At 41.4% G+C, this 20684-nt stretch overlaps 1 protein-coding gene and 2 long non-coding RNA genes across 5 annotated transcripts in view; 2 read left to right on the top strand and 1 right to left on the bottom strand.

The window, feature by feature from the left end:
- Nucleotides 1–335: 335 nt before the first annotated feature.
- LOC144583632 (uncharacterized) lies at nt 336–6358 on the bottom strand. Its single transcript, XR_013537535.1, has 2 exons — nt 6225–6358; nt 336–546 (listed from the first exon to the last, which is right to left on the bottom strand). It is a non-coding gene; the product is annotated as an uncharacterized LOC144583632 (long non-coding RNA).
- On the top strand, nt 5753–9830 carry LOC144583631 (uncharacterized). The gene is made up of 2 exons (XR_013537534.1): nt 5753–6958; nt 8929–9830. It is a non-coding gene; the product is annotated as an uncharacterized LOC144583631 (long non-coding RNA).
- A 5281-nt stretch (nt 9831–15111) lies between these two features.
- Nucleotides 15112–20684, top strand: part of ATXN7L3 (ataxin 7 like 3) — a 29746-nt gene continuing 24173 nt past the window's right edge. For 2 of the 3 annotated variants that reach the window (XM_020799320.3, XM_020799318.3), the window contains exon 1: nt 15112–15252. The gene's annotated coding sequence lies outside the window, so the exon portion shown is untranslated. Of the gene's footprint in view, nt 15253–16992; nt 17117–20684 lie in introns of those variants that run through there. The other variant, XM_078377816.1, reaches the window with a different exon arrangement.

The following is a 20684-nucleotide window of genomic DNA, read 5'->3' as shown; positions in this document are numbered from 1 at the left end:
ACGCAGGATTATAAAGTACACTGAATACATTCTGAATTAGAAATGCAGTTAGCTGATTTACTTGTCTAGCCTCTCTTGGCTTTTAAGTGGCAACAAGACATTTTTCAAAGACCAGCAATTTTTCCCACCTGGTTGCCAAAATTTATTCCCCTTCAGCATTTGCCCATTAGAAGAATGCTGTGTCTCCTTGAAGACGGGTACTATGTGTAAAGCTGCTCCTTTTCAAACCAGCAGTTAGAATAAATTGAGCTTCCTTCACAAAATGTCCTGGAAAACTTTGCCTCCTGCACCCATCTCAAGTTGAAAAGTACTCCAGTTTTTTTAAAGCAGTGGCCTTTCCCTCACATTGCTTCTGTTTCTAGATACGAAGAAGAAAATACTTCATCTTGGCAAGCAAATGTTCTCAAACAACCCAGAGATTGGATAGATATAACATTCACTTCATTTCAATAGCTTTCTTGGGAGCGCATCTTTGATTCAGCCAAGGTGGCTTGGCTTGAAGGTCTTTTTGTTTTGTTTTGCTTCGCTTTGCTTAGTTTTGGTAACCTGCATAAAGAAATACAGATAGGGATTAGTTTTCCACTCTGCATTCAGAGTTGAAAAATAATTTTTCTGAACCATCTACATGTTAAAAAATTAATTAGCTTTCTTTAGAAAGAAGACTCCACTGTCTTCTGCACAGGGCCATGAATTTGTATGTGTGAGGATATAATTACATTGTAATGAGGATAGTACCAGATAGTTCAAGAGTTAATTCCTGCATGTACATCTGTTCTCCATTTTGGTGAAGGCTACTTTGGGTGGCCCTGTGGAAGGAGGTGTTTGTGTGGATGCACCTTTGGGAAAGGTATCAAGCTCAGGACCCTTTTTGGGTTCATCAGGTAAGTAATCAAATACCAGTAATACAAGCAAACAGAAATTAATTCATCATGAACAAAATGACCTCAGTAAAACGTTTCAGGGGAGAAGACTAAGAAAGTGCTGAATTAATGTGCAGTACACACAAACATTGGTGTTACATGCATTTCACTAATACATTAGTTTGATCTTGAGGTCTCCTTTAATATATAGGTAAAACTGAAAATTGCACAGACTTGTGAAACTTTTATTAACCCAGTAAATTCTACATAGATATCTTTGAGCAAGAAAAATTACATGATTAAAAAGGAAGCATTTATGGGTGATATATGATCAATAATTTGCCTTTGTTATTAAAGATTAGAAATACTCAAATTGGAAGTAGTCACATTTTAAAGTATGAATTCCATAACTTACTAAAACGTAAAATATTTTGGGTTACTCAGTAAATTGCTTGCAATTATTTAGTGATCTTAGGTTTATGCATACAAGACACATTGAGAACCTGTGTAGGATTCTGTAGGGCCCAGCATTTCATGTAAAGGGTCTTTACCAGTGTGCAACCCCCTTGTCATGCTGCACTCATGTGCTAGTGAACTTTGGTCAACATGTACTGTACTGGCATGCAAACTTTGCACATAGGTTATCAGCCCTTTAAGCAAGATTCTGGACTACAGAGGAATCAATAGGTAAGTGCTATATATTCTCCAGGTCCCATATAAATCACTTGTATTTCCTCCGTATATATTGAATAATGGCCACTAGAAAATACGCTTCTTTTTAAAAAAAGGTGCTTTCTCAGTATAAAAAAAATGTAATGATTGCATATTATTTCAAAAGATAAATTTAATTGCCTTTTTCATCCTATGGAGGAGATGAAGTTATGCTAAGCTTAGCCCCACTGCCTTCTCACTGTTGTCTGTCCGTTCAGTGCTGCTTTACTCATTACAGTACATTAGCTGCATGGAAGCCATCAATGTTTTTTGCACTGTAAGGGGCCACATGGAACCATGCAAGGGGCAAGCATCAGTCTGTGGAGACCCTTTACTCCATTGTCATACATTTCTTCCAAGCAACCAAAGCTGAGACATTCCATCCAGTTCAGAGGAACCTTTGGTAAGTATCTTCTAAAAACGGACACATTTTTTCCTTAGAGTTGTTCCTTATTAGACATGTATTTAATGCAGTGTCATCCACTATGCATGTAGTGTGCACATACACTTGGAAGTACAGTAGATGGGAAATCCTGTGCTTTTTAAAATTCTCCCCTTTTGGGAGGGCGGTCCCAGTTTTTTCTCTTTGGGGGGGTGGGGATGTATATAGTGGTCTCTTAATAGAATTCCAGAACTGTACCAGATGTGGGATGACATGACATGCAGGATACTTGTAGGTTCACATACCTTCTCACCTCAAAAAATCCCTGTATTTCTAAACGTTTATTATTAAATACGAATTATAACGGCTACCCCAGTGATCCAGCAAAGGTGACCACATGCAGGAATGGATTATGCTAAGTATTAGAGCAAGGGCAAGGGGAGAATGGCTGTGTACAGCAACTAGGTAAAATATACAGTAATTCTTGTGTAACTGTTCACATTGTGGTGCAACAGCCTGTGCATAAACTGATACTCTAAGCACTGCTTAGCTGTAGAGCAATGTGCACACTGCCTCCTGTTGCTTCAACAAATGCTACCTGTTTGACATCTGAAAAATACCTTAGCCATAGCTGTATCTGGCTGGATTTCTCCCCTTCAAGTTTGCTTTTTATAGCCATGTGTGATATGATATGACCAATTGTATATCTAATTAAGCGAACCCCTCTGTCTTCTATCAACCTTTGTGATACTCCTAGACTCTTATTTCTGATCCCTTAATGAACACCTCGCCCCCCCTTTCTGTCTCGCCCTTCTAAAATGAGACACCTGGTTTGATTTTGCTGAATGTACCAGCTCTGTTGTATTTTAGTAGATGTGTTTTTAAGTAAAAGAAAAAAGTTAACAAGAAAAATCTTGTTCTTTAAAGTAAAATTCTTACAGTACTTATGTCTTTTTTAAAAGAAAGAAAGGTGTTATGGGATGGGGCGGGGGGAACGTTTGTACTGTAAGAAGGTGGAACTGAGTGCATTTTTGCACTGTTGACAAAATGTGATATTCCAAACAAGTTCTTGTGAAAAGGAATCATTTTTTTCTAATATTTAAAAAGTGTTTTTGTAGATTTAAAAATCTTTAAAATACTTTTAAAAAAGTACCTGATTTTCCGTTTCTATTGTTAAATGGGACTTGGAAAGCTAAGGACACTTTGGTTTTCTTAGAGGTTTTTTCCTATTTGCAATCAACTTGGCTAGGACTTTGGTATCAAGTCTGAATAGACTTTAAAATGTGGATCTTCCCTTCACCCCCTTTTTTTCTTTTGTATAATAAAGTACAAAAACAGCTTCTGTTCTCATGTCGTTACTTGAAACAATTAAAAAAAAGCTGCAGGAAACAAGGATGCTTGAGCTGTTTTCTTCTGTTGCTCTGAATTTGTCCAGTAAAACTATATATTCAGCATATTTTCCATATTGTTATTAAAGTTTGCCATTTCTGAACGACGTAGCTTTGAGCTCTGGGTGGTCCAGTGGAAGTCTCGACGTGGTCTTTGCCAATAGTAATTAGGTTGCACCTCTAGAGGGATGAGAACAGTGTGAAGCCCCAGGCCAGGGCCAGGAAGCATTTGTAGGAGCGCCGTTGCTCCCATCTCACTCTAAGGAGACTCAGACCTCCCCCCACCACCTTCTCCACCTAGAAAAAAAAAAGCAAGAAGGTGGACACTAAAGAGTTAGAGGAACAGAGACAGAGAGGGACAGAAACATCAAGGGGCGGATACCTGAGTTCTGGTATTGGGGATAAAAGGGTTAAGTGTGGCGGTACAAACCAGTGAAGATTTGGCGGGAAAAGGGGAACACTTGGTGGAGGCGGGGACGGGATATAAGGGAGAAGCCGGACAACATTCCAGGCGGTTGGGAGGAAGTCTGGGTGCAAGACCCCTGGATGGGGAAATGGGAGCAAGTAAAAGTACCTCATGAGGAGGCAGAAAGGCAGCGACGTCAGGGACAACAACCTCATCCTTCTTACTGGGGAGAGACGGAGGTGAAAGAGTGGCGTCGTAGGCTGAGAGAGGAACGAGAAGCCGTGGATCGAGAGTTGGAGGCCAAGAAATCATGGCATCTTGCCGAGCTCCAGAAGATGGGAGTCTTCCTGGACTGTGGCTAGCCAGTCTGGGAGAGGGATCCCCACTCTGGGGGTGGTCTGGAGAAGAGGAGACCCTACCATTACTAGCAGCGGAGGGGGAAGGAGAAGACCCAGAGGTTCCAGAGAAAGTGTTATTGGGACCATGGGAGTTTGATGACTTGAATCCTTTTGTTAACAACATTTGGACACCCTTGCAGTCACGTTTTGGACAGCAAGAGACAAGAGAACACGTACATAAAGCAGTTCCTGTTAATGTTACTAGTTTAATAAATGAAAACAATGTTGTTACGTTTAAACAGCCTTTATTTGGTGTGACTGAAGCCCCTACAAACGAACCCTCACAAACAGATTGTGAGATTTTAATGTACCTGGGTAGATGTATTCTCATCACAATTCAAACGGTTTGTGTTCGATCTATCAAAAAAGATTTTGGTACGGTTTGTCTCTTGCAATCTCAGGAGTACTTCAGCATTTTGGCTGAACCATTTACTGACCTTTTTAAAGGAAGATCTGAAACAATAATTGATTTCTATATTAGAGAGATCCCTCTCGAAAGAAACCAACCTCATATATAACCAATTTCTAATGTAAGTATATGAATTTACTGGAAATGTTTGAATATTGTTTTTCATTAGCAAAAAATACTAGTATGGTTTGCGACATCATAACCTTTTAAAAAAATTAAACGCCTGGAAACAATTGACAGTATTTTCAATCAAGGTCTGAAACATGGCAGTGTCTGAGTCTAATGTAATGTACAAGAGAGATTATTACACAGAGTGGTTGCTATGGCACAGAAGGCCCATTTCCATGTTGCTACGAAATAGAAATCTGCAAGTCGCAATATAAATTAAGACCTTTTTTGAAGATACCCGAGAACTTGCTCTTACTGAGATGTTTGTAGAGGCAAATTGTTGCTGAACCTGGGTATTTCCAGACTGGCTGTTTTGGTGTGTGCTGGGTCAGGCTATAAAGGGTCATTTATGGCTGCGGGGAAGAAGCAATGTGTCATTTGGCACACTTCTCCCATCTGAACGGCATATTGATCTTTGGCTTGTTCCACTGTCAATTAAACCCCTCCCCTGATCATCTGGAAAAGATACGGGGAAGTAAAATTATTTTTTATGTCTGCTAGATTGTCACTGATGTGATTAATCACTTTGATTAAATGTGTTTATTGCCGATTGAGAATCTGCCCACAGCTGTGGCTTCGACTGGCAATATGCAAACAGGCAAAGAAAAATAAAACTTAATCAAAGTAATTATTTGCATCAGCAACAATTCAGCAGATACAATAAAAATAATTTAATTTCCCTTGACTCTCCGCAGACAATCAGAGGAAGTGTTCAGTTTCCAGTGACCTGAAGTGGCTTGTATTCTACCAGAAATTGACACTAGAAGGTGCTGCAAGGCTCTAGTTTAGTCTGTCCAAGCAACCACACTAGCTGGGAATGGACTAAATTGGAGCCTCCCAACCTATGCTGGAATAGTAGGACCCTTTCACATGTTCAAAAAGGTGTGGGTTGGGGCAAAGTAATCTATTCCAGCTATCTCCATGTGTGGATGAAAAAAAAAAGCAGAGTAACCTGACCATCAGCACACCAAACAGTGGGACAAATGGCCTTATGGAGACAAACATTGTAACATTTCCCCACCCACTCACCCACCCACTCACTGTGTTTCCCCAAAATTAAGACAGGATCTGTATTTTAATTTTTGCTCCAAAAATGCAGTAGGGCTTATTTTCAGGTGATGTTTTAATTTTTTCCATGTACAACAATCTACATTTATTCAAATACAGTCATGTCATCTTCTGGTTGCTGCACAATAGTGGAGGGCGGGGTTTCACTTAATTGGGGTTTGTTTTTGGGGTAGGACTTAAATTACGAGCATCCTGAAAAATCATACAAGGGGTTATTTTCAGGTTAGGTCTTATTTTCGGAGAAATTGTATATTGTCATGTAGTCCTCCCTCATTGTCAGGCACTGCCACCTGGATATTTGTGCAAATGCCCAAATATGGCCTTTGGGAAGACAATTCTTCCATCTTCCAGTGACCCCTCCTGCTTCCAGTGAGTTTGCCAGTCAGCCACCTTTGCAAATTTCCAAAAACCGCAAAGGAGGATGGATTGCTTACCTGTAACTGGGTCTTTAAGGGGTCATCTGTGGAATCACACAACCACCTACCAGCCCATGAGCATATCTGGGTTGCCATAGAAGCAGATTCCGAACAGAGAGAAGCTGCCAGGAGAGCAAGCAGCACATGCATGCTAGAGGGGAGAGGGAACAAAAATCACTCACTCTAATACTGTAGCAGCTCTGCACAGATGCAAGACCACCATGCCCATGATTTCACATATGATGACTTGATGACCCTCAATTACAGTTTAGCAGCCAGGTCTTATATTAACAGAAAGTTGCAATAACAATGGGCCAAAACTTTGCCTTTTTGTCCAAAATGTTCTTATCATTTATGTTTTAAATAGTTATTTCTTATGAGCGTTTTGGTTGATCCTATCCAAAAACACTGTGCTTCTGATTACCTATGGCACATAGGCTTCTGTGGAATACCAGGTCTGTACTTATTTCAGTGCCTCCTGGTTCTCTGATAGCACGGCTGTCATCTACAGCTAGATCCAGGCAAAGTCAGTTGCCGTAAGATCTTAAATTTGTTTGAATTTATTGTAAGAAATACTTCTCTTCTGTTTCTTAGGCAGCTCCTAGTGCTTCTGGAAGGCTTTTAAATAATTCTGCCCACTTGGATGATCACTCCATCTTGAAGTCTCTGCACTGGCTGACTTTTTCCCATACAGAGAACAAACCTTCCATCCTACATCCAAAATGAAGATTTACAAGCTGAATATATCACTGGTAAGAGCTGCAGTTTTAAAATGACACCAAACATTCAGAGGCAAGTGACGTATGGCTGATTGCTATTTCTAAGACCATATCCTATTATAGTTCAGATCTGTCTGTTCCAGTATCTGCAACACCTACTAGTGGCTCATTCTGCATACAACTCTTCCTTTTGAGACTGAGTCTAAACGGAAGACTTCAGAGTCACAACATATAGACAAAATTTTTGGCTGTTCTGCTTTCACATCTGAGTTTTGTACCCTCTACCCTGATAGACAGTTCAAGAGAACACGGAAGTTTACACACTTTTGGTGTGCAAACTTTCATAAAAGTATTGTGTGCGCCCTGCCAGCCCCAATTTGGCTAACAGGTGCTCTTCCATCCTCATATCCATACACTTCAGGCCAATGAGATGTAACAGAACAGGGTTTATTGAACTTTGGAGGGGTTAAAACAATAACCTATTCAGCATATAGTTCACTTTCTTTGGCCCTAGTTCTTGACATTTGTCCAAGGTCTTTTAGCACCATCTCTTGTTCCTTTTTGAGGAACAAAAAAGGGATGTGGTGGCACTGCTGGTTAAACCGCAGAAGCCTCTGTGCTGCAAGATCAGAAGACCAGCAGTCGTAAGATCGAATCCATGTGATGGAGTGAGCTCCCGTTGCTTGTCCCAGCTCCTGCCAACCTAGCAGTTCGAAAGCATGTAAAAATGCGAGTAGATAAATAGGTACCACCTCAGTGGGAAAGTAACGGCATTCCATGTTCAGTCGCGCTGGCCACGTGACCACAGAAACTGTCTTCAGACAAACGCTGGCTCTATGGCTTGGAAACAGGGATGAGCACTGCGTCCTAGGGTCGGACATGACTAGACTAAATGTCAAGGGGAACCTTTACCTTGTTCCTTAGTTCTATCCACCAAGGGATATGGGTGTCAGTCCTTCCAGTGAGTCTCATTCTCCCCACTCATCTGTAGAATCCCAAACTGGGGACTCATTGTCTTCGGACAGCTCCTAATAAGGAGTGAGTATGCCTGAAGTAAGTGCAAGCTTCAGGGGGGATTTCCCTGCAGGGGAATGGAGGAAACCTAGTTCCTGATATTCTTTTCCCCAGCATTTTCCAGGACTGGTGTTCCCCGTGTCTCTTTTCATGCTAGCACTGATTCTGTGTAGGTTCAAGCTTTCCCGTCTTCCTAGCTTCCTGTCTCTTCTATTTGCCCTAGTATAATGTATGTGGTCTGCTCTCTAGCCTAGTTATAAAGCTTGTGTCTTTTGGAAAAGGCAGTAGGGGAAAAAAGTCTGTAAGGGGCAATATCATGTGAGGAGACTCTTTAAATTTTTTTTTTTCCCGAGAGTGAGGAGTAGTGGAGCTGCCAAAGCTCACCCTCTAATGATAAAGGGATAAACATGTTCCATGACCTTGCACATGGAAGGCCACAAATCAGCAGAACAGAACCCTACAATAACAACCATTTTGAGATAATGTGGAGTAGAAATTAAAATATAAGAAAAAAATATAAGCAAAACCTTCCTCTACTGAGGTAAGATTAGCAGCAGCACTTATTCCAGGGTTCCTGTAACAGGAATCCAAAACTGACTTACAGTGTTATACACTTCAGCAACTCACGCCCATGAGCAAATAAAATTCTGCCTCAATCTGTTTGGAAAACAGCTTCTGTATAGTGAGGGAAAGAGATTACTGTGTGTTTTGATTCCACTCAGCAGACCCTTTGCTCGTGTCCTAAGGATATCAGAAATAGTGGGTAAAGCCCATTTTGTTAAACCTTCCATCTGTTATTTACTTTACAAATGCAGGCCTTATTGTAAAGCCTGTTGCCAAGTACTGTATGACCAAAATATTCTTCAATAAGTTATGGGTGCTCAGATTCTTAAAGTAGATGCGGCTGGGAAGGCTCCAGCACATCACACCAAAAAGAGACTTCTAACCTGTGAAATTATTAATTATTCTTGTTGCTTTTGTCCCACCAGGTGTTAGATGTCTTCACAGCCATACAGATTCGGGATGCTATCATATTCTGACAACGATGTTGTGCTGCATTCAGACCAGTCTCCTAAATTCTTCAGCAAATACGTTTTTCTGATCCCTAGATGTCTTTTTCCATTTGTTTTCCATTGAATAACCAGCTAGAACAATCTGTATGCTTCACTTCTTATCACATGACTGAAACATTCTAGCTTTTAGCAATTTATGTGTTTTCTGATTTATCGGACTCTATTTATAATTTGCTGCAGTACTTTTTAATTGGTCAGCCTCTCAAGCCAACAAATTCTTAGCCTTCAATTATAAATCCACATTTTAAATCATTCTCTTTATAGTAGCTTATGTAAAAAGTTCACAATTACATAGCATACAGCAGAACTGTGAATCCACAGCACATGTACAATGCACATTCTCCAAGCTATTCTGCATATTACATTCTTCATCTTGAGGAAGCTGCTCTGAGCATCTTTATTGTGACTTTTATTGTATGTCTATAATCTACTTACTCATTTAACACATTATTAGGTTCTTATATTTGCCAACACACCTCATACTTTCATTTTGGATCTTCCACCTGCACCTCTTGAGCTGTATGTTTTTAACTGATTACAGTACTATGAACTAAGTTTCCATAACATTCGGTTTTAGACCATTTTAATTATTTAACAGACTTCTCTGAGTAAACTCTGTAGACTATTTAAACTGTTCACTCTATGTATTGTTTGCATTTCAGATGTTATTGATGACTTCTTCATGGACGGTGATACTATTGTTTGATTTAGACCAGGGGTGGTCAATTAATTTCTATAGGGGGGCCACATGAAAAATCTGAACTTTGTTTAGGGGCCGAACCAATTTTACTTAAAAATAAAATGAAACAGTTATGTTATGATTGTTTTTATTTTAAACTTGTTAATCTTCACAAATACTAAAGAGTTTTTTTGCGGTATGTTAAAGATAAGCAACTGATCAACTTTAGACAAAAAACTATGAATGGTTTTGATGTTCAAAACTGTTCCCGGGCCGGATAGGAGCAGCTCGCGGGCCATATGTGGCCCTCAGGCCGCACTTTGCCCAGGTCTGATTTAGACAGTGGTTTTTTAAATATATTCTCGAAGTATAAACTGAAAAGCACAAGTGAGGATATACATCTTTGTTGTAATTAGCCCTATCATAAGTATTATTTATTCTATTAAAATATTGTTAAAATTACACTTTATCCTTATGAAGGGCACTACAGATAAGTGCGACTAATTACTAAACAAAATAAAACCAACAATAATGACCAGTCACACAAAATAAAATAATAAAACAATAAAAAAAAAGTAACCACAGGGCAGCAGCAAAACTAGAACCAGCAAGCAGGTACGCCTACATTAAAATTTTCCAGGCATTAAAACATCTATAACATTGTGTCTGTTATCCTGTTGTGCAACTGTTATGATAGTCTCTTCAGTTTAGTTCTAAAAGGCATCATTCTAAACTTGAGTTGCCTAGCAACTGTTGTGAAGCAGCTAACCACCTGCTTTTCAGAGCATCATTGCTGTGGTATATCTCTGAGAGAAGCAGCACAAACTGAACAAAAATAGGTTTTTGCAGATCATAGGAAGTGTGGAATCCTGATACTGGAAAAGGTGTGTATTATGGGAACCAAAAACGAAGACTGCTGGTTGGGTAGAATAGAAGGATAATTTTGAACAAAAAGTGGGAGGGGATTTAAACTGAGAATAAGTTCGGTTCCCTGAACTATCGGAAGCCTGAGCTTAAATCATTGTGTATTAGATTCAATTTCTTAATCGACAAAATGGACACTATGAAACAAGCTCTCCTGGTATCCAGGTGAGAATAATCAAATTTCAATCCTGTACCTATTTATGCAGAATTAAGCCCAACATAATTTCAGTGAGAATGGCTTCTTCTGAGTAAAGACGCCTGCTGTAGCTTGTTCAGTTAGTCAATCCCCCTCCCCTTCTTCTTCCATCAATTGAATTAATCTGAATGACAAGCAGTGGTGGAAACAATTTTAATTTATACTGCTTTTTAATTTAAAAACCTGAATGCAGTTTACAATAATAGGGAATCCAATAAATCCAGCAGCTGAAAACAGGGAGGATTTGATTTAAATCAAATTGATTAAACCAAATTGATTTAAATCATGATTTAAATTTTAAAAATCAACATTATTTGACAATTTAAATAATTTTTAATTTAAATTATGATTTAAAACAAGATTTAAAAATTATTTATTTTAATCCACCCTGGCTGAAAATAAGTATAAAAAGGGGGTGATTGACAACATTAACCATCAGGAAAATATTTGGTAAACAAACTAGCTGCAGTTAATGGTGAAAACATCTAACACCAGGCTTTTATCTGCTTTCAGTGGAGCGATGATTTCACACGGTGGGCATCACAGCGGGTGGGGCCTTCCTTTGCATCATAACCCAAGGCCTCTTGTTAGGCTAAGGTATTGGAAGCAGAGACCTCCCTCTTTCAGAATGTAAGCAGCAGGCTTGGTGCCCTTCAAATTTGTTAAACTACAGTCCACATGATTCTTATCCAACAAGGCCATCGATCATGCTGACTTCTGATGATGGGAGTTGGAGGAGGCTGTTGTAGGACATTCAGATTATAAAAAAAAACCTTGCCCAGCTCAAATTAAGACGTCCCTAACAAACCAATAAGCATTAAACTGTGTGTTGGTCTATCCGCTTCCCTCCCTCTGCATCACTCACTGAAGTTTTATTCTGGTGAAATGTTGAGGGCATTACAAAAAAAAAATTACCTAAATATATTTAGTTTAATACTCATGTTTCATTTGCTCTTCAAATGTGTTTGAGCCTTTTAGGCTAGGGTGTATCTGTAAGGGGCATAAATTCCAGGTGCCCAACATGAGAAGCCTTCAGACTATGACAAGAGTTCTGGAGCATATAACTCAACCAGCTGATGGTTGCATAGTAGCTACAAGTATAAACTTACACGACCACAAACCTTGGCATGATTTGCACTGGGTTTTAATTTCACACTGTTTGCTGTACTTAGGCCCCACTGAACTAGTTCAGTCTGGATGCAGCCCATTGTGCGTAGCCCAATGCTCAATTTTCTTCAGGACATTCTTGGGCCCACAGCAGGCTTGCAAATATACATGAATAAATAACTGAGGTTTGTTTATTCATATGTATTTAAATAAACAAGTAAGCTTGGGGACACCCCAAATCATATACTAAATTGTTATATTCAAGGTGCCATATAATTATGGCTGTACCAATATTTAATTTTTCTGCAGGTCACTCTCAAGCACCCTGAGTCTGTACCAACTTTTGAAATAGCTGTAAACATGGATAAGGAATTAGATGTGTGCATCCCTCCAAAAAGCCATGCGGCTAATATCCATTACAAGACACACTAATATAATCACCAGCAGAAACTGACAGTTGCATTAACATTTAAATATATATCATTACAGTGACTATTCATAAACTGTTGTTGATGTTAATATGAACACCCTCCTGAAGGTGAGCTCTTTAAGGTTTGAGGTGGAATTAAAAAGCCGATATTCTGAACTGAGGCTACAAATGATGACATTCGGTTTTATTATTATGTTTTGGCAGGCATAATGTTGGCAAATGCAAGCTGAATTATAATTAATTCCAAGTTATTTTCACAGGGATAATTTGACTGACAAAGGAAAGAAAAAGATTGTCACTGTAAAACTAACTTCAAAAATGTGTTTAAATTGTATGATATTTCAGAGAAGCAGGTCCTAACAATTATGCTGTGCCTTTCTCGTGGACATGTTTTCATATTTGCTTTTCAAAATTTTACTTCTCAACTCCCCTCTGTCTTAATTTCTGAGACCACATAGCCATTTTCTGCACTGCCAAGTATTTTTGTGAACTGTATTTGATAGCCAGCTCTAAGACAAGGAGGCTTTTCTTAATTTTCTTTCTATCAGCGTTGAAGTTCTTCTACAAATGTCCACATCATCTTCATTGTCTGCTTCAAAATATGACACCTCCGGGGAAGTGTCACCATACACGCAGCATACTCAAGCTTATCCCATTCTACCTGCCTCGTCTCACTTCCCAGCAATGCACACACCAGTAATTAAATGCAAACAGGTTCAATTCTGCTATGGTAACAAACTGTGTGTGCATTTGTAAAGAGGTGGGCCAACCTGTCACGATCAGTCAACTTAAATCTTCATTTATTTTCCCCTTTAACGGCTAATTCTTCACAGTAGTGAATTTTTTTTGTTTTACCTCAACTTTCTCCTCAAAAGGACCCTGGGCTGCTCACATCATTAAAAAGAATATGCAAAGCTAAAAAACAGTAAATGTACAAATATAAAAAAAGAATTAAAGAATTAACATATTAAAATGGTAAATAAAATCAATACTAAAAAAAAGCAAAAAAGCACAAAACCCCTATCAGACTAGACTGCCAGTCACTAAGAAAAAGCCTGTCTGAAGAGAAAGGTCTTTGCCAGCTTGTGGAAGGACAGCTGGCACACTAGTTTTAACTGTGCAAAGGCTTTCCTTGCCACCACTGAAACCTGGGCATCCAGGTTTAGAGACAAATCCAGGAGCATCCCCCAACCACTAGTTTTCTGATAAAATATGAGTACAGATATTGCACCTGTGCACAGGGAGAGGTAAAATTTAAGAAATTTTAGAATGGCATTTTCCAAAACTGAATTTGAATTTCAGTACCTGGTCTGCTCAGTGGGTTAGGTATCTGGCTGCAGACCTAGAGTTTAGGAGTTCAGTTCCCCACTGTGCATCCCAGAGAAGCCAGCCTGTGTGGCCTTGGGCAAGCTGCACAGTCCCAGGGCACCCCCAGAAGAAGGGGGCCAGGAAAACCCTAGAAAAGGTCACCATAAGTCAGAATTGACTTGACTGCACAATGATGATGGTGATGTCTGGCCGGGGTACAAGCAGGAAGAGAGAGATTAATGGGTGGAGGCACCCCCTTCGGATCTGAAATCCCTTTCCTTCCCACTTTCCCCACCTTGGTGTCCTCTAGAGCAGTGGTTCTTAACCTTTGTTACTCAGGTGTTTTCGAACTGCAACTCCCAGAAACCCCAGCCAGCAGAGCTGATGGTGAAGGCTTCTGGGAGTTGCAGTCCAAAAACATCTGAGTAACAAAGGTTAAGAACCAGTGCTCTAGCCATAGTCCCTAACCTTGGACCTCCAGATGTTCTTAGATTACAACTCCCAGAAGCCTTCACCACCACCTCTTTTGGCCAGGATTTCTGGGAGTTGAAGTCCAAGAACATCTGGAGGCCCAAGGTTGGGGACCACAGCTCTAGAGGGGCTGGAGTGTCCAGTACAAGCGCATCTGGACACCTGCTTAAGGAAGATTAACCTACGCCAAAGAATATGCGCTGTAGTTAGTTACAAAGAAGCACGGCTTCCTACCCAGTTACGGTTCCCAGAAGCGAATGTCCAGTTATTAAAAACAGTGGCCAAGTCTGAACTCTGTACAGCATTTCGTTACTCGGTGGTAACGAATACACTCTGCATCTGCCCAGAGGTGGTTTTTTTCATCTGTCGTCTCCGAAGGTGGCTTCGGGTTCAGACTCCGGCGCGAGACCCATGACACAAAGAGTCGTGCGTGTTTCCATCAAACACACACACACACCCCTTGTGTATATGTGAATCTGCCTCCCGCCGCCCCCCCCCCGGGAATCTTCTAACGTCCTGCACCAAGTGCAACAATGTAAACCGGCAGCAGCGCGGCTACCACCACCAGCAGCAGCAACAACCTCTCTTCCTCGCGCACAACCTTGAATGACAGTGTGACTGGAGGGGGGGGAAGTAAGCGAGGAAAGAGCTCGCACCGATTGGTCGGTTTATTTCCTCCGAGCCTTGCCATTGGGCGGTCGTCTCTGCGCCCTTCCTTCTTCTCCCGTCCTCCGACTGACCCCGCCTCCTTGCCGGAGTCAGCAAGTTAGATTGAGTGCCTATTGCAAAAGGTTTCTCTCTCCCCCCCCCCCGTTTTTCCCTTCCCTATTGCTGCTGCTGCCGCCGCCGCCGCCACCAATGTTGGTCCTGTCGCTGCGGACAAGAAAGTGGACGTGCTAGGCCGGATTGCCGTGCCCATCCCAACCGACCCTCTGTCCCCTTTTTCCTGCCGGGGGCCTTGCGCTGAGCTGGGGCCCGGCAGGGAGGGGACATGGCTGCTTCGCCCGGGGCCCGGCACACTGCCTGGGGGACAGGCGTGGGCCATCGGGGCGGGGGGGCCCGGGTGTGAGTGGCCGCCGCCGCCGCCGCCTCTTCTTGCCTCTGTGTGTGAGTGTGTGTGTGGAGGTAAGTAAATGGGGTGGGGTAGCCAAGAAATTCGGGGGAGGGGCTGGAGACAAGTGTGTGTGTGTGTAGGGCTTGGGCGCGGGTAACCCAGTAGTAAAGGGTGGGGTGCAGTAAGTGTTTGGGGGCGTTGGAAGCGTTGTGGGGGGGTGCTGTGCTGAGGGTAAACAGAGGAAAGAGTTGGAGGAAGGGTGAGGATAAAGAAGTTAGGAAGAAGTAAAGGGGATTAGTGTAGGTGAGTTTAACGAGGATTAGAGAAATTATTTGAGGAAGAATTGCCAGCCACGATCTTTTGACTGAGCCCCCATGTGCCGAGGCAGTGTACCTCTCAATATGGAATACTGGGGGGCAAAATAATAAGGGAGGCTCTTGTAGTCATATCCACTTTTATGTTTCCCAGAAGTGTTTGACTGGAGATTGGTGAGTGTTGAATGCATCATCACTCTTTAGACCTTTGGTCTGATCTGATCAGTTAACTCTCCTATTGTCCTATAAACAATTAAGGAAACTCATGGTACTGAGAGCCCAATGTAGGATAGTAGTTAGAATATCAGACTAGGGAGAGATGTGTTCAGATTCCCATTCAACGGTGAAGCTTGCTGGTGACCTTGGGCCTCTTATCCACCTGCACTATTTTCCTCTGACGTACCTCACTATTTTGTTGTGAGGATGGAATGGATGGAGGACCCTCAGTGCCACCCTAAAATCCATGAAAAAAAAGGATGGAATATGTCCATGATCAGGCTCAGATGGAGCATTGTTCTACATATTTTGAATCTGGGAACACAGCGAGGAAAGGGCTCTTCCTTCCTTTGTCTTACGTTCTTCCAAAGTATCTTGGCTATTCTCACAAACCAGTACTGGATTTGATATACTTTTGGTCAGCAAATGGGGAAAGGATGAGCTGGGACAGGTAACCTCTCCTGGAGAAGGATATTGAATGTTTCTGGCAAACAGATTTGTGGGGTGAAATGTTTTAAACACAAGTGTATGGAAGGTTTGGTCTTTCAAATTTTGTGGACTACAACTCCCAAAATGCTTTACCACCTGCCAAGCTGGGTGGAGTGGATGAGCGTTGTAGGCCAAGACATCTGAAAGGTTGAAGATTCCCAATAGCCAGTTTAAAGTGTATGTAAAGGGGTAGCAAGGCAAAGCAGTGTTGCAATGATCGGGGAAAGGGTGGGGCAGGCAAAAAAGAAAAAAAGAAATGCTGAGAAGCATTTATGAGTGGGAAGGAGGGGGTTAGTGGGGGAAAGTCTGAAAAAGAAGAGAAACGTAGTGAGTAAGCAGCCATTAATAAGACATGGTGGTTTCTGTTGGAAGCTGTGAGTCTAATGTGATAGTATGGTAAAAACAAAGAAACTGGACAGGGTTCATTCAGGAGCTTGACTGGAGAGCTAAGGGTGATAAAAAATATGAAGGGATTGGTGTTGTCCAGACACAAATGAAGTTGCCAGTATGTATGAAAAAGAAGTATGAGGACTTGGAGTTTAGGATGAAAGTTTCCTCTGCATGCCCCAGCCAAATGTGTTAGGCTGTGGATCTCAGCATGCAAAGTAAGGATAATTGGATATTGTGATATAACAAATGTGGAGGGCGGCAGAGACTGGGGAGGGCTATGGACTTGATCTGGACAAGCTAATTCACAACTTAAGTGCCACCGGCTGGCTCTGTTTTCAGAAGCATGAAGAGCTGAATCTCCACCAGATGCTTTTTAAAAGTGGCATTTCTTTGGAAAAATGTCCTTCTCCACTCTACCACTTCCTGAGCCTTGCCTCTTGGGTGTAATTCTGATTGAGGCCTAGCCCCAGAATGTGCTTCCAGTGGCACTGCCTCACTATGAAATGTGGGAAGGAATATCATAAAGGTAAGGATGCTTCCAAAGATCCAGATTTTATTTCCAGCTATTGAGGAATCTCGCCCTGCTTTCCCTTAAATACTGGGCATTTACAGCCTTATATGAGTATGGATTTTATTTTAGATAAGTGAGGTTTGTGCCCCAGCCCCTTTTTGCCACTGGCTTGGAAGACTAGGTTAAGGATAGATTAATGTAACACTTTCGACAGTATGTCCTATATCAGTGATTCTTAACCTTGGGTTACTCAGGTGTTTTTGAACTGCAACTCCCAGAAACCCCAGCGAGCACAGCTGGTGGTGAAGGCTTCTGGGAGTTGCAGTTCAAAAACACCTGAGTAACCCAAGGTTAAGAACCACTGTCCTATATGGTGGGGTTTTTCTCTTATTAATACAAAGGTTGGTGGTGGGCTTTGATGCATGATGGAGGGGAGGACTTGATTGAGGGAGTGGAGAAGCAACATGGGAGAACAGCTGCTTTGGGGTATGTTTTGGAGATGGAGCATCTGAAAGAAGATGAAGTAGAATGGGACTAAGGAGATGGGTAAGAGGCTTGTAGCAGGGGAGATGGTGGTCAAGGAAAACAATAGGAAACAGACTAGTCTATCTCAGAGGTAAGGCTTCTATCAGACTACAGTTTGGTAGAACCAACACAAATCATCTCATTCAAATTGACCAGATCTGTTCATTATGCCACCATTGGCAGCCCCTGAGATGAATATTTGTAGTGGACAGAACAGACTGTCATCTGGAGCATAAGGAACCTAGGACTTAACTGGCCTTCTTCCTGCACTGGTCCCAGCAGATGAGAGGAGGACAACCCCCTAAGAAGGAGGCTGTTGCATTCAGGTCCCCATTGAGACGGTCTCCTCTTTTGGCAGCTGAGTTGGGGATAGGCTGACTTGGAGTGGGGATTGGCTGAGTGAGGGTATCATTCTACTTCCAGATGGCTGAGTGTAGAAAGTCATTGGATGTATCGGAGGGTCCCATAGTGTCTGGGTTTTCTTTGCGCTTTGTTAGGCTAATGATGTCTGTGTCTGATGTTAAAAGCAACCTTCTCCCAACAACAATAGGGAGAGCCCCCAATCGCTGGGAGGCCTTACAAGCTGGCCTGTTCTTTGTAAGCAGCCTTTTTTTCTTTCTCCCTCTATTAAACAGCAACTAATTGTGCTCCAGAAGTTGCTTTCTTTCTGTGTTGGCAGCAATCGCTGGTCTCTGCTCCAAAGGGATATCCATCTTGGAACAGGATGTGCAGGGAAGATATGGAATATAAAATGTATTTTTTTAAAAACCACATGGGAGCAGCCCTCTTGCCTCTCTTCATTTCCCCATCTGTAGTTGTCAACTTGTTTAGCTTAGAGAGAGCATGTGCTGGCATCTAGACTTGTCTTAGAAAGGGGAAAGCTGGAAAACTTGTATTTAAATCTCTATTTTACAGCATCTGGTTTAAACAAAAGGAGCTATAACAAAATACTGCAAGAATATAACTTTTTTGTTGTTAGATGGTCTTTAAAGTACAGAAGGCAAGGCTTGGCATTTCAGAGCATTTTCTTCAATGCATTTTCTATCCTATATATGTGCCTACCTTATCTCAACACAGTTTTTTTTCACCTTGTCTCTTTATAAAAGTGGACAACTGGTTACTTGCAACTCAGTAATGTGTAGATGCTTCTTTTTTCCTTTGCCCGTAATTGAACTGAAGTTAAGCCTTGGAACTTCCATTTAACCCAAGACAGTATTTCCAGAGCCCATTCTTCCAAACGAGATTCTGAGCACCCTTCTTTTCTCCCATTGTTATTTCCCTGCATGTGTTTGCACTGACCCAGGCTGCAGCTTTCCTGGAGGGCTTGGCCATTCTCAGCAAGAGAGAGTGAGTCAGCAGTTACTTCTGGGTCTTGAAAATAACCATCTACAGGTTTCTTGGGTCCAGCACAGTACAATTTAAAATGAGAGTCACTTTGATGGCTGGATGGATTATTGGTCTCAGTTCTGTGGACCACTCTCTGTCTCTTCTTTAATGAAGCCTTTGGAACAACTCTTGTTTCTCTTCTTTGTGCTTGCAGGCTCTGTAGAAAGTAGTACGTATGGTTGAGAGACCAAGCAGAGGACTTTGGTGGCGGATGGGGAGAATACAACATTGGGGAAAGGCAGTGGTCCCAAAATGGACTATATTTCTGTTTCAAATTACTGCTTTCTTCCTTATTTTCATTTTCCTGTATTTGGCAGATTGCCTTGCTGTAATCTGTTAGTGGTTCTTTGAAGTGTGTTTGCATTCATGTGTTTTGCAAACAAACTGTTAACTCAGTGCCAGCATTGCTAAATAGATGGACAGTGGCTTAAATATAATTTCTCACTGACAGGAGAAACATACACACCCCTGGGGAGTTACATTGGTTTGAGGGATTATGCAAGTTCGTGGGCACCATTGCACAATCATGAAAGGCAAGAACTGATTGCACAACTAGATTCAGGATGCCTCTGTGGGTGAGCTCAGAAAATACACAACTGTATGCACAGAAGGGAGGTGCACACTTATAATGCAACAACTGGACACAATCATTTAGCTTATTGTCTTTGTTACAGATTCTTGTGAAATCCAAGCCCATTGGAGTGAATTGTGAAATGTATCTTTGCTTCCACTCACTTTGCCCCCACACTTTTATTTTGTAAGATCACCGGACACTGCACCGGTCAAGTGGATTTGATCTAACTCGAACTGATTTAAATCACAGTTGAAATCTTAAAAATTGGAATTAAAAAATGATTTAAATTTTTAAAAAATTGAATTTGAATTATCTTTTTAAATCACTGATTTTTATCCACCCTGCCTCAGATTATGGCAGTAGCACCATGGGGGTAGCATCCCAATAAAACTGTTGTAAATAGGTTTTGGTGGGTGGATTTTGTTTCTGCTTAGGCCAGCTATTTTTGGAGGAAGGAGTTACTGTAGATAGTCTAATGTCCCTCCTCCCAGGTTTGGCTCATGTCCTGTCCTGTTGTCCCATTTTTTGCTAAAGCTGCTGCCTATTTGTAATATGCTCTAACCAGCTGATCTGTCATGAGAACATAAGAGTTCTTGCTGGACTGGCCAAAGAACTCCATAGTCCAGCATTCTATATCCACAGTAGCTGGCCAGATATCATTTGAGAGCACATAAGCAGGAGTTGAATTAATTTCTCTGTTTGTTTTATTTTATGTAAAATATTTTTACCTTCCCTTTTTCCTGAAAGAGGACCCAAGGTTGTTTACATCTTTGAAAGATAATATTTAAAGCTAAAAGCAGTAAGTATACAATTACAATCAATTGATCTTTTATTTTGCGGTCTCCGACCCATTAAGTATACATTTACTAAAAAGGATCAAACAAATACTACACTAAAAAAGGTAAACAAAAGCGACACCAGAAATGGCTTCAAAGCAGTAAGGCACAATAATCCATTAAAAAAACCCACTCAGGCAGCCATTCACTAAGGAAAAGCCTGCCTGAAAAGAAGGGTATTTGTCTGCATGCAGAAGGACAGAAAAGATGGAGACACCTTGGCCTCCTGTGGGAGGGAGTTCCAAAGTTTGGGAGCAGCAAC

This window comes from Pogona vitticeps, chromosome 6 (assembly GCF_051106095.1).
Source record: "Pogona vitticeps strain Pit_001003342236 chromosome 6, PviZW2.1, whole genome shotgun sequence".
Lineage (NCBI taxonomy): Eukaryota > Metazoa > Chordata > Lepidosauria > Squamata > Agamidae > Pogona > Pogona vitticeps.
This window is presented reverse-complemented; position numbering and strand designations above follow the sequence as displayed.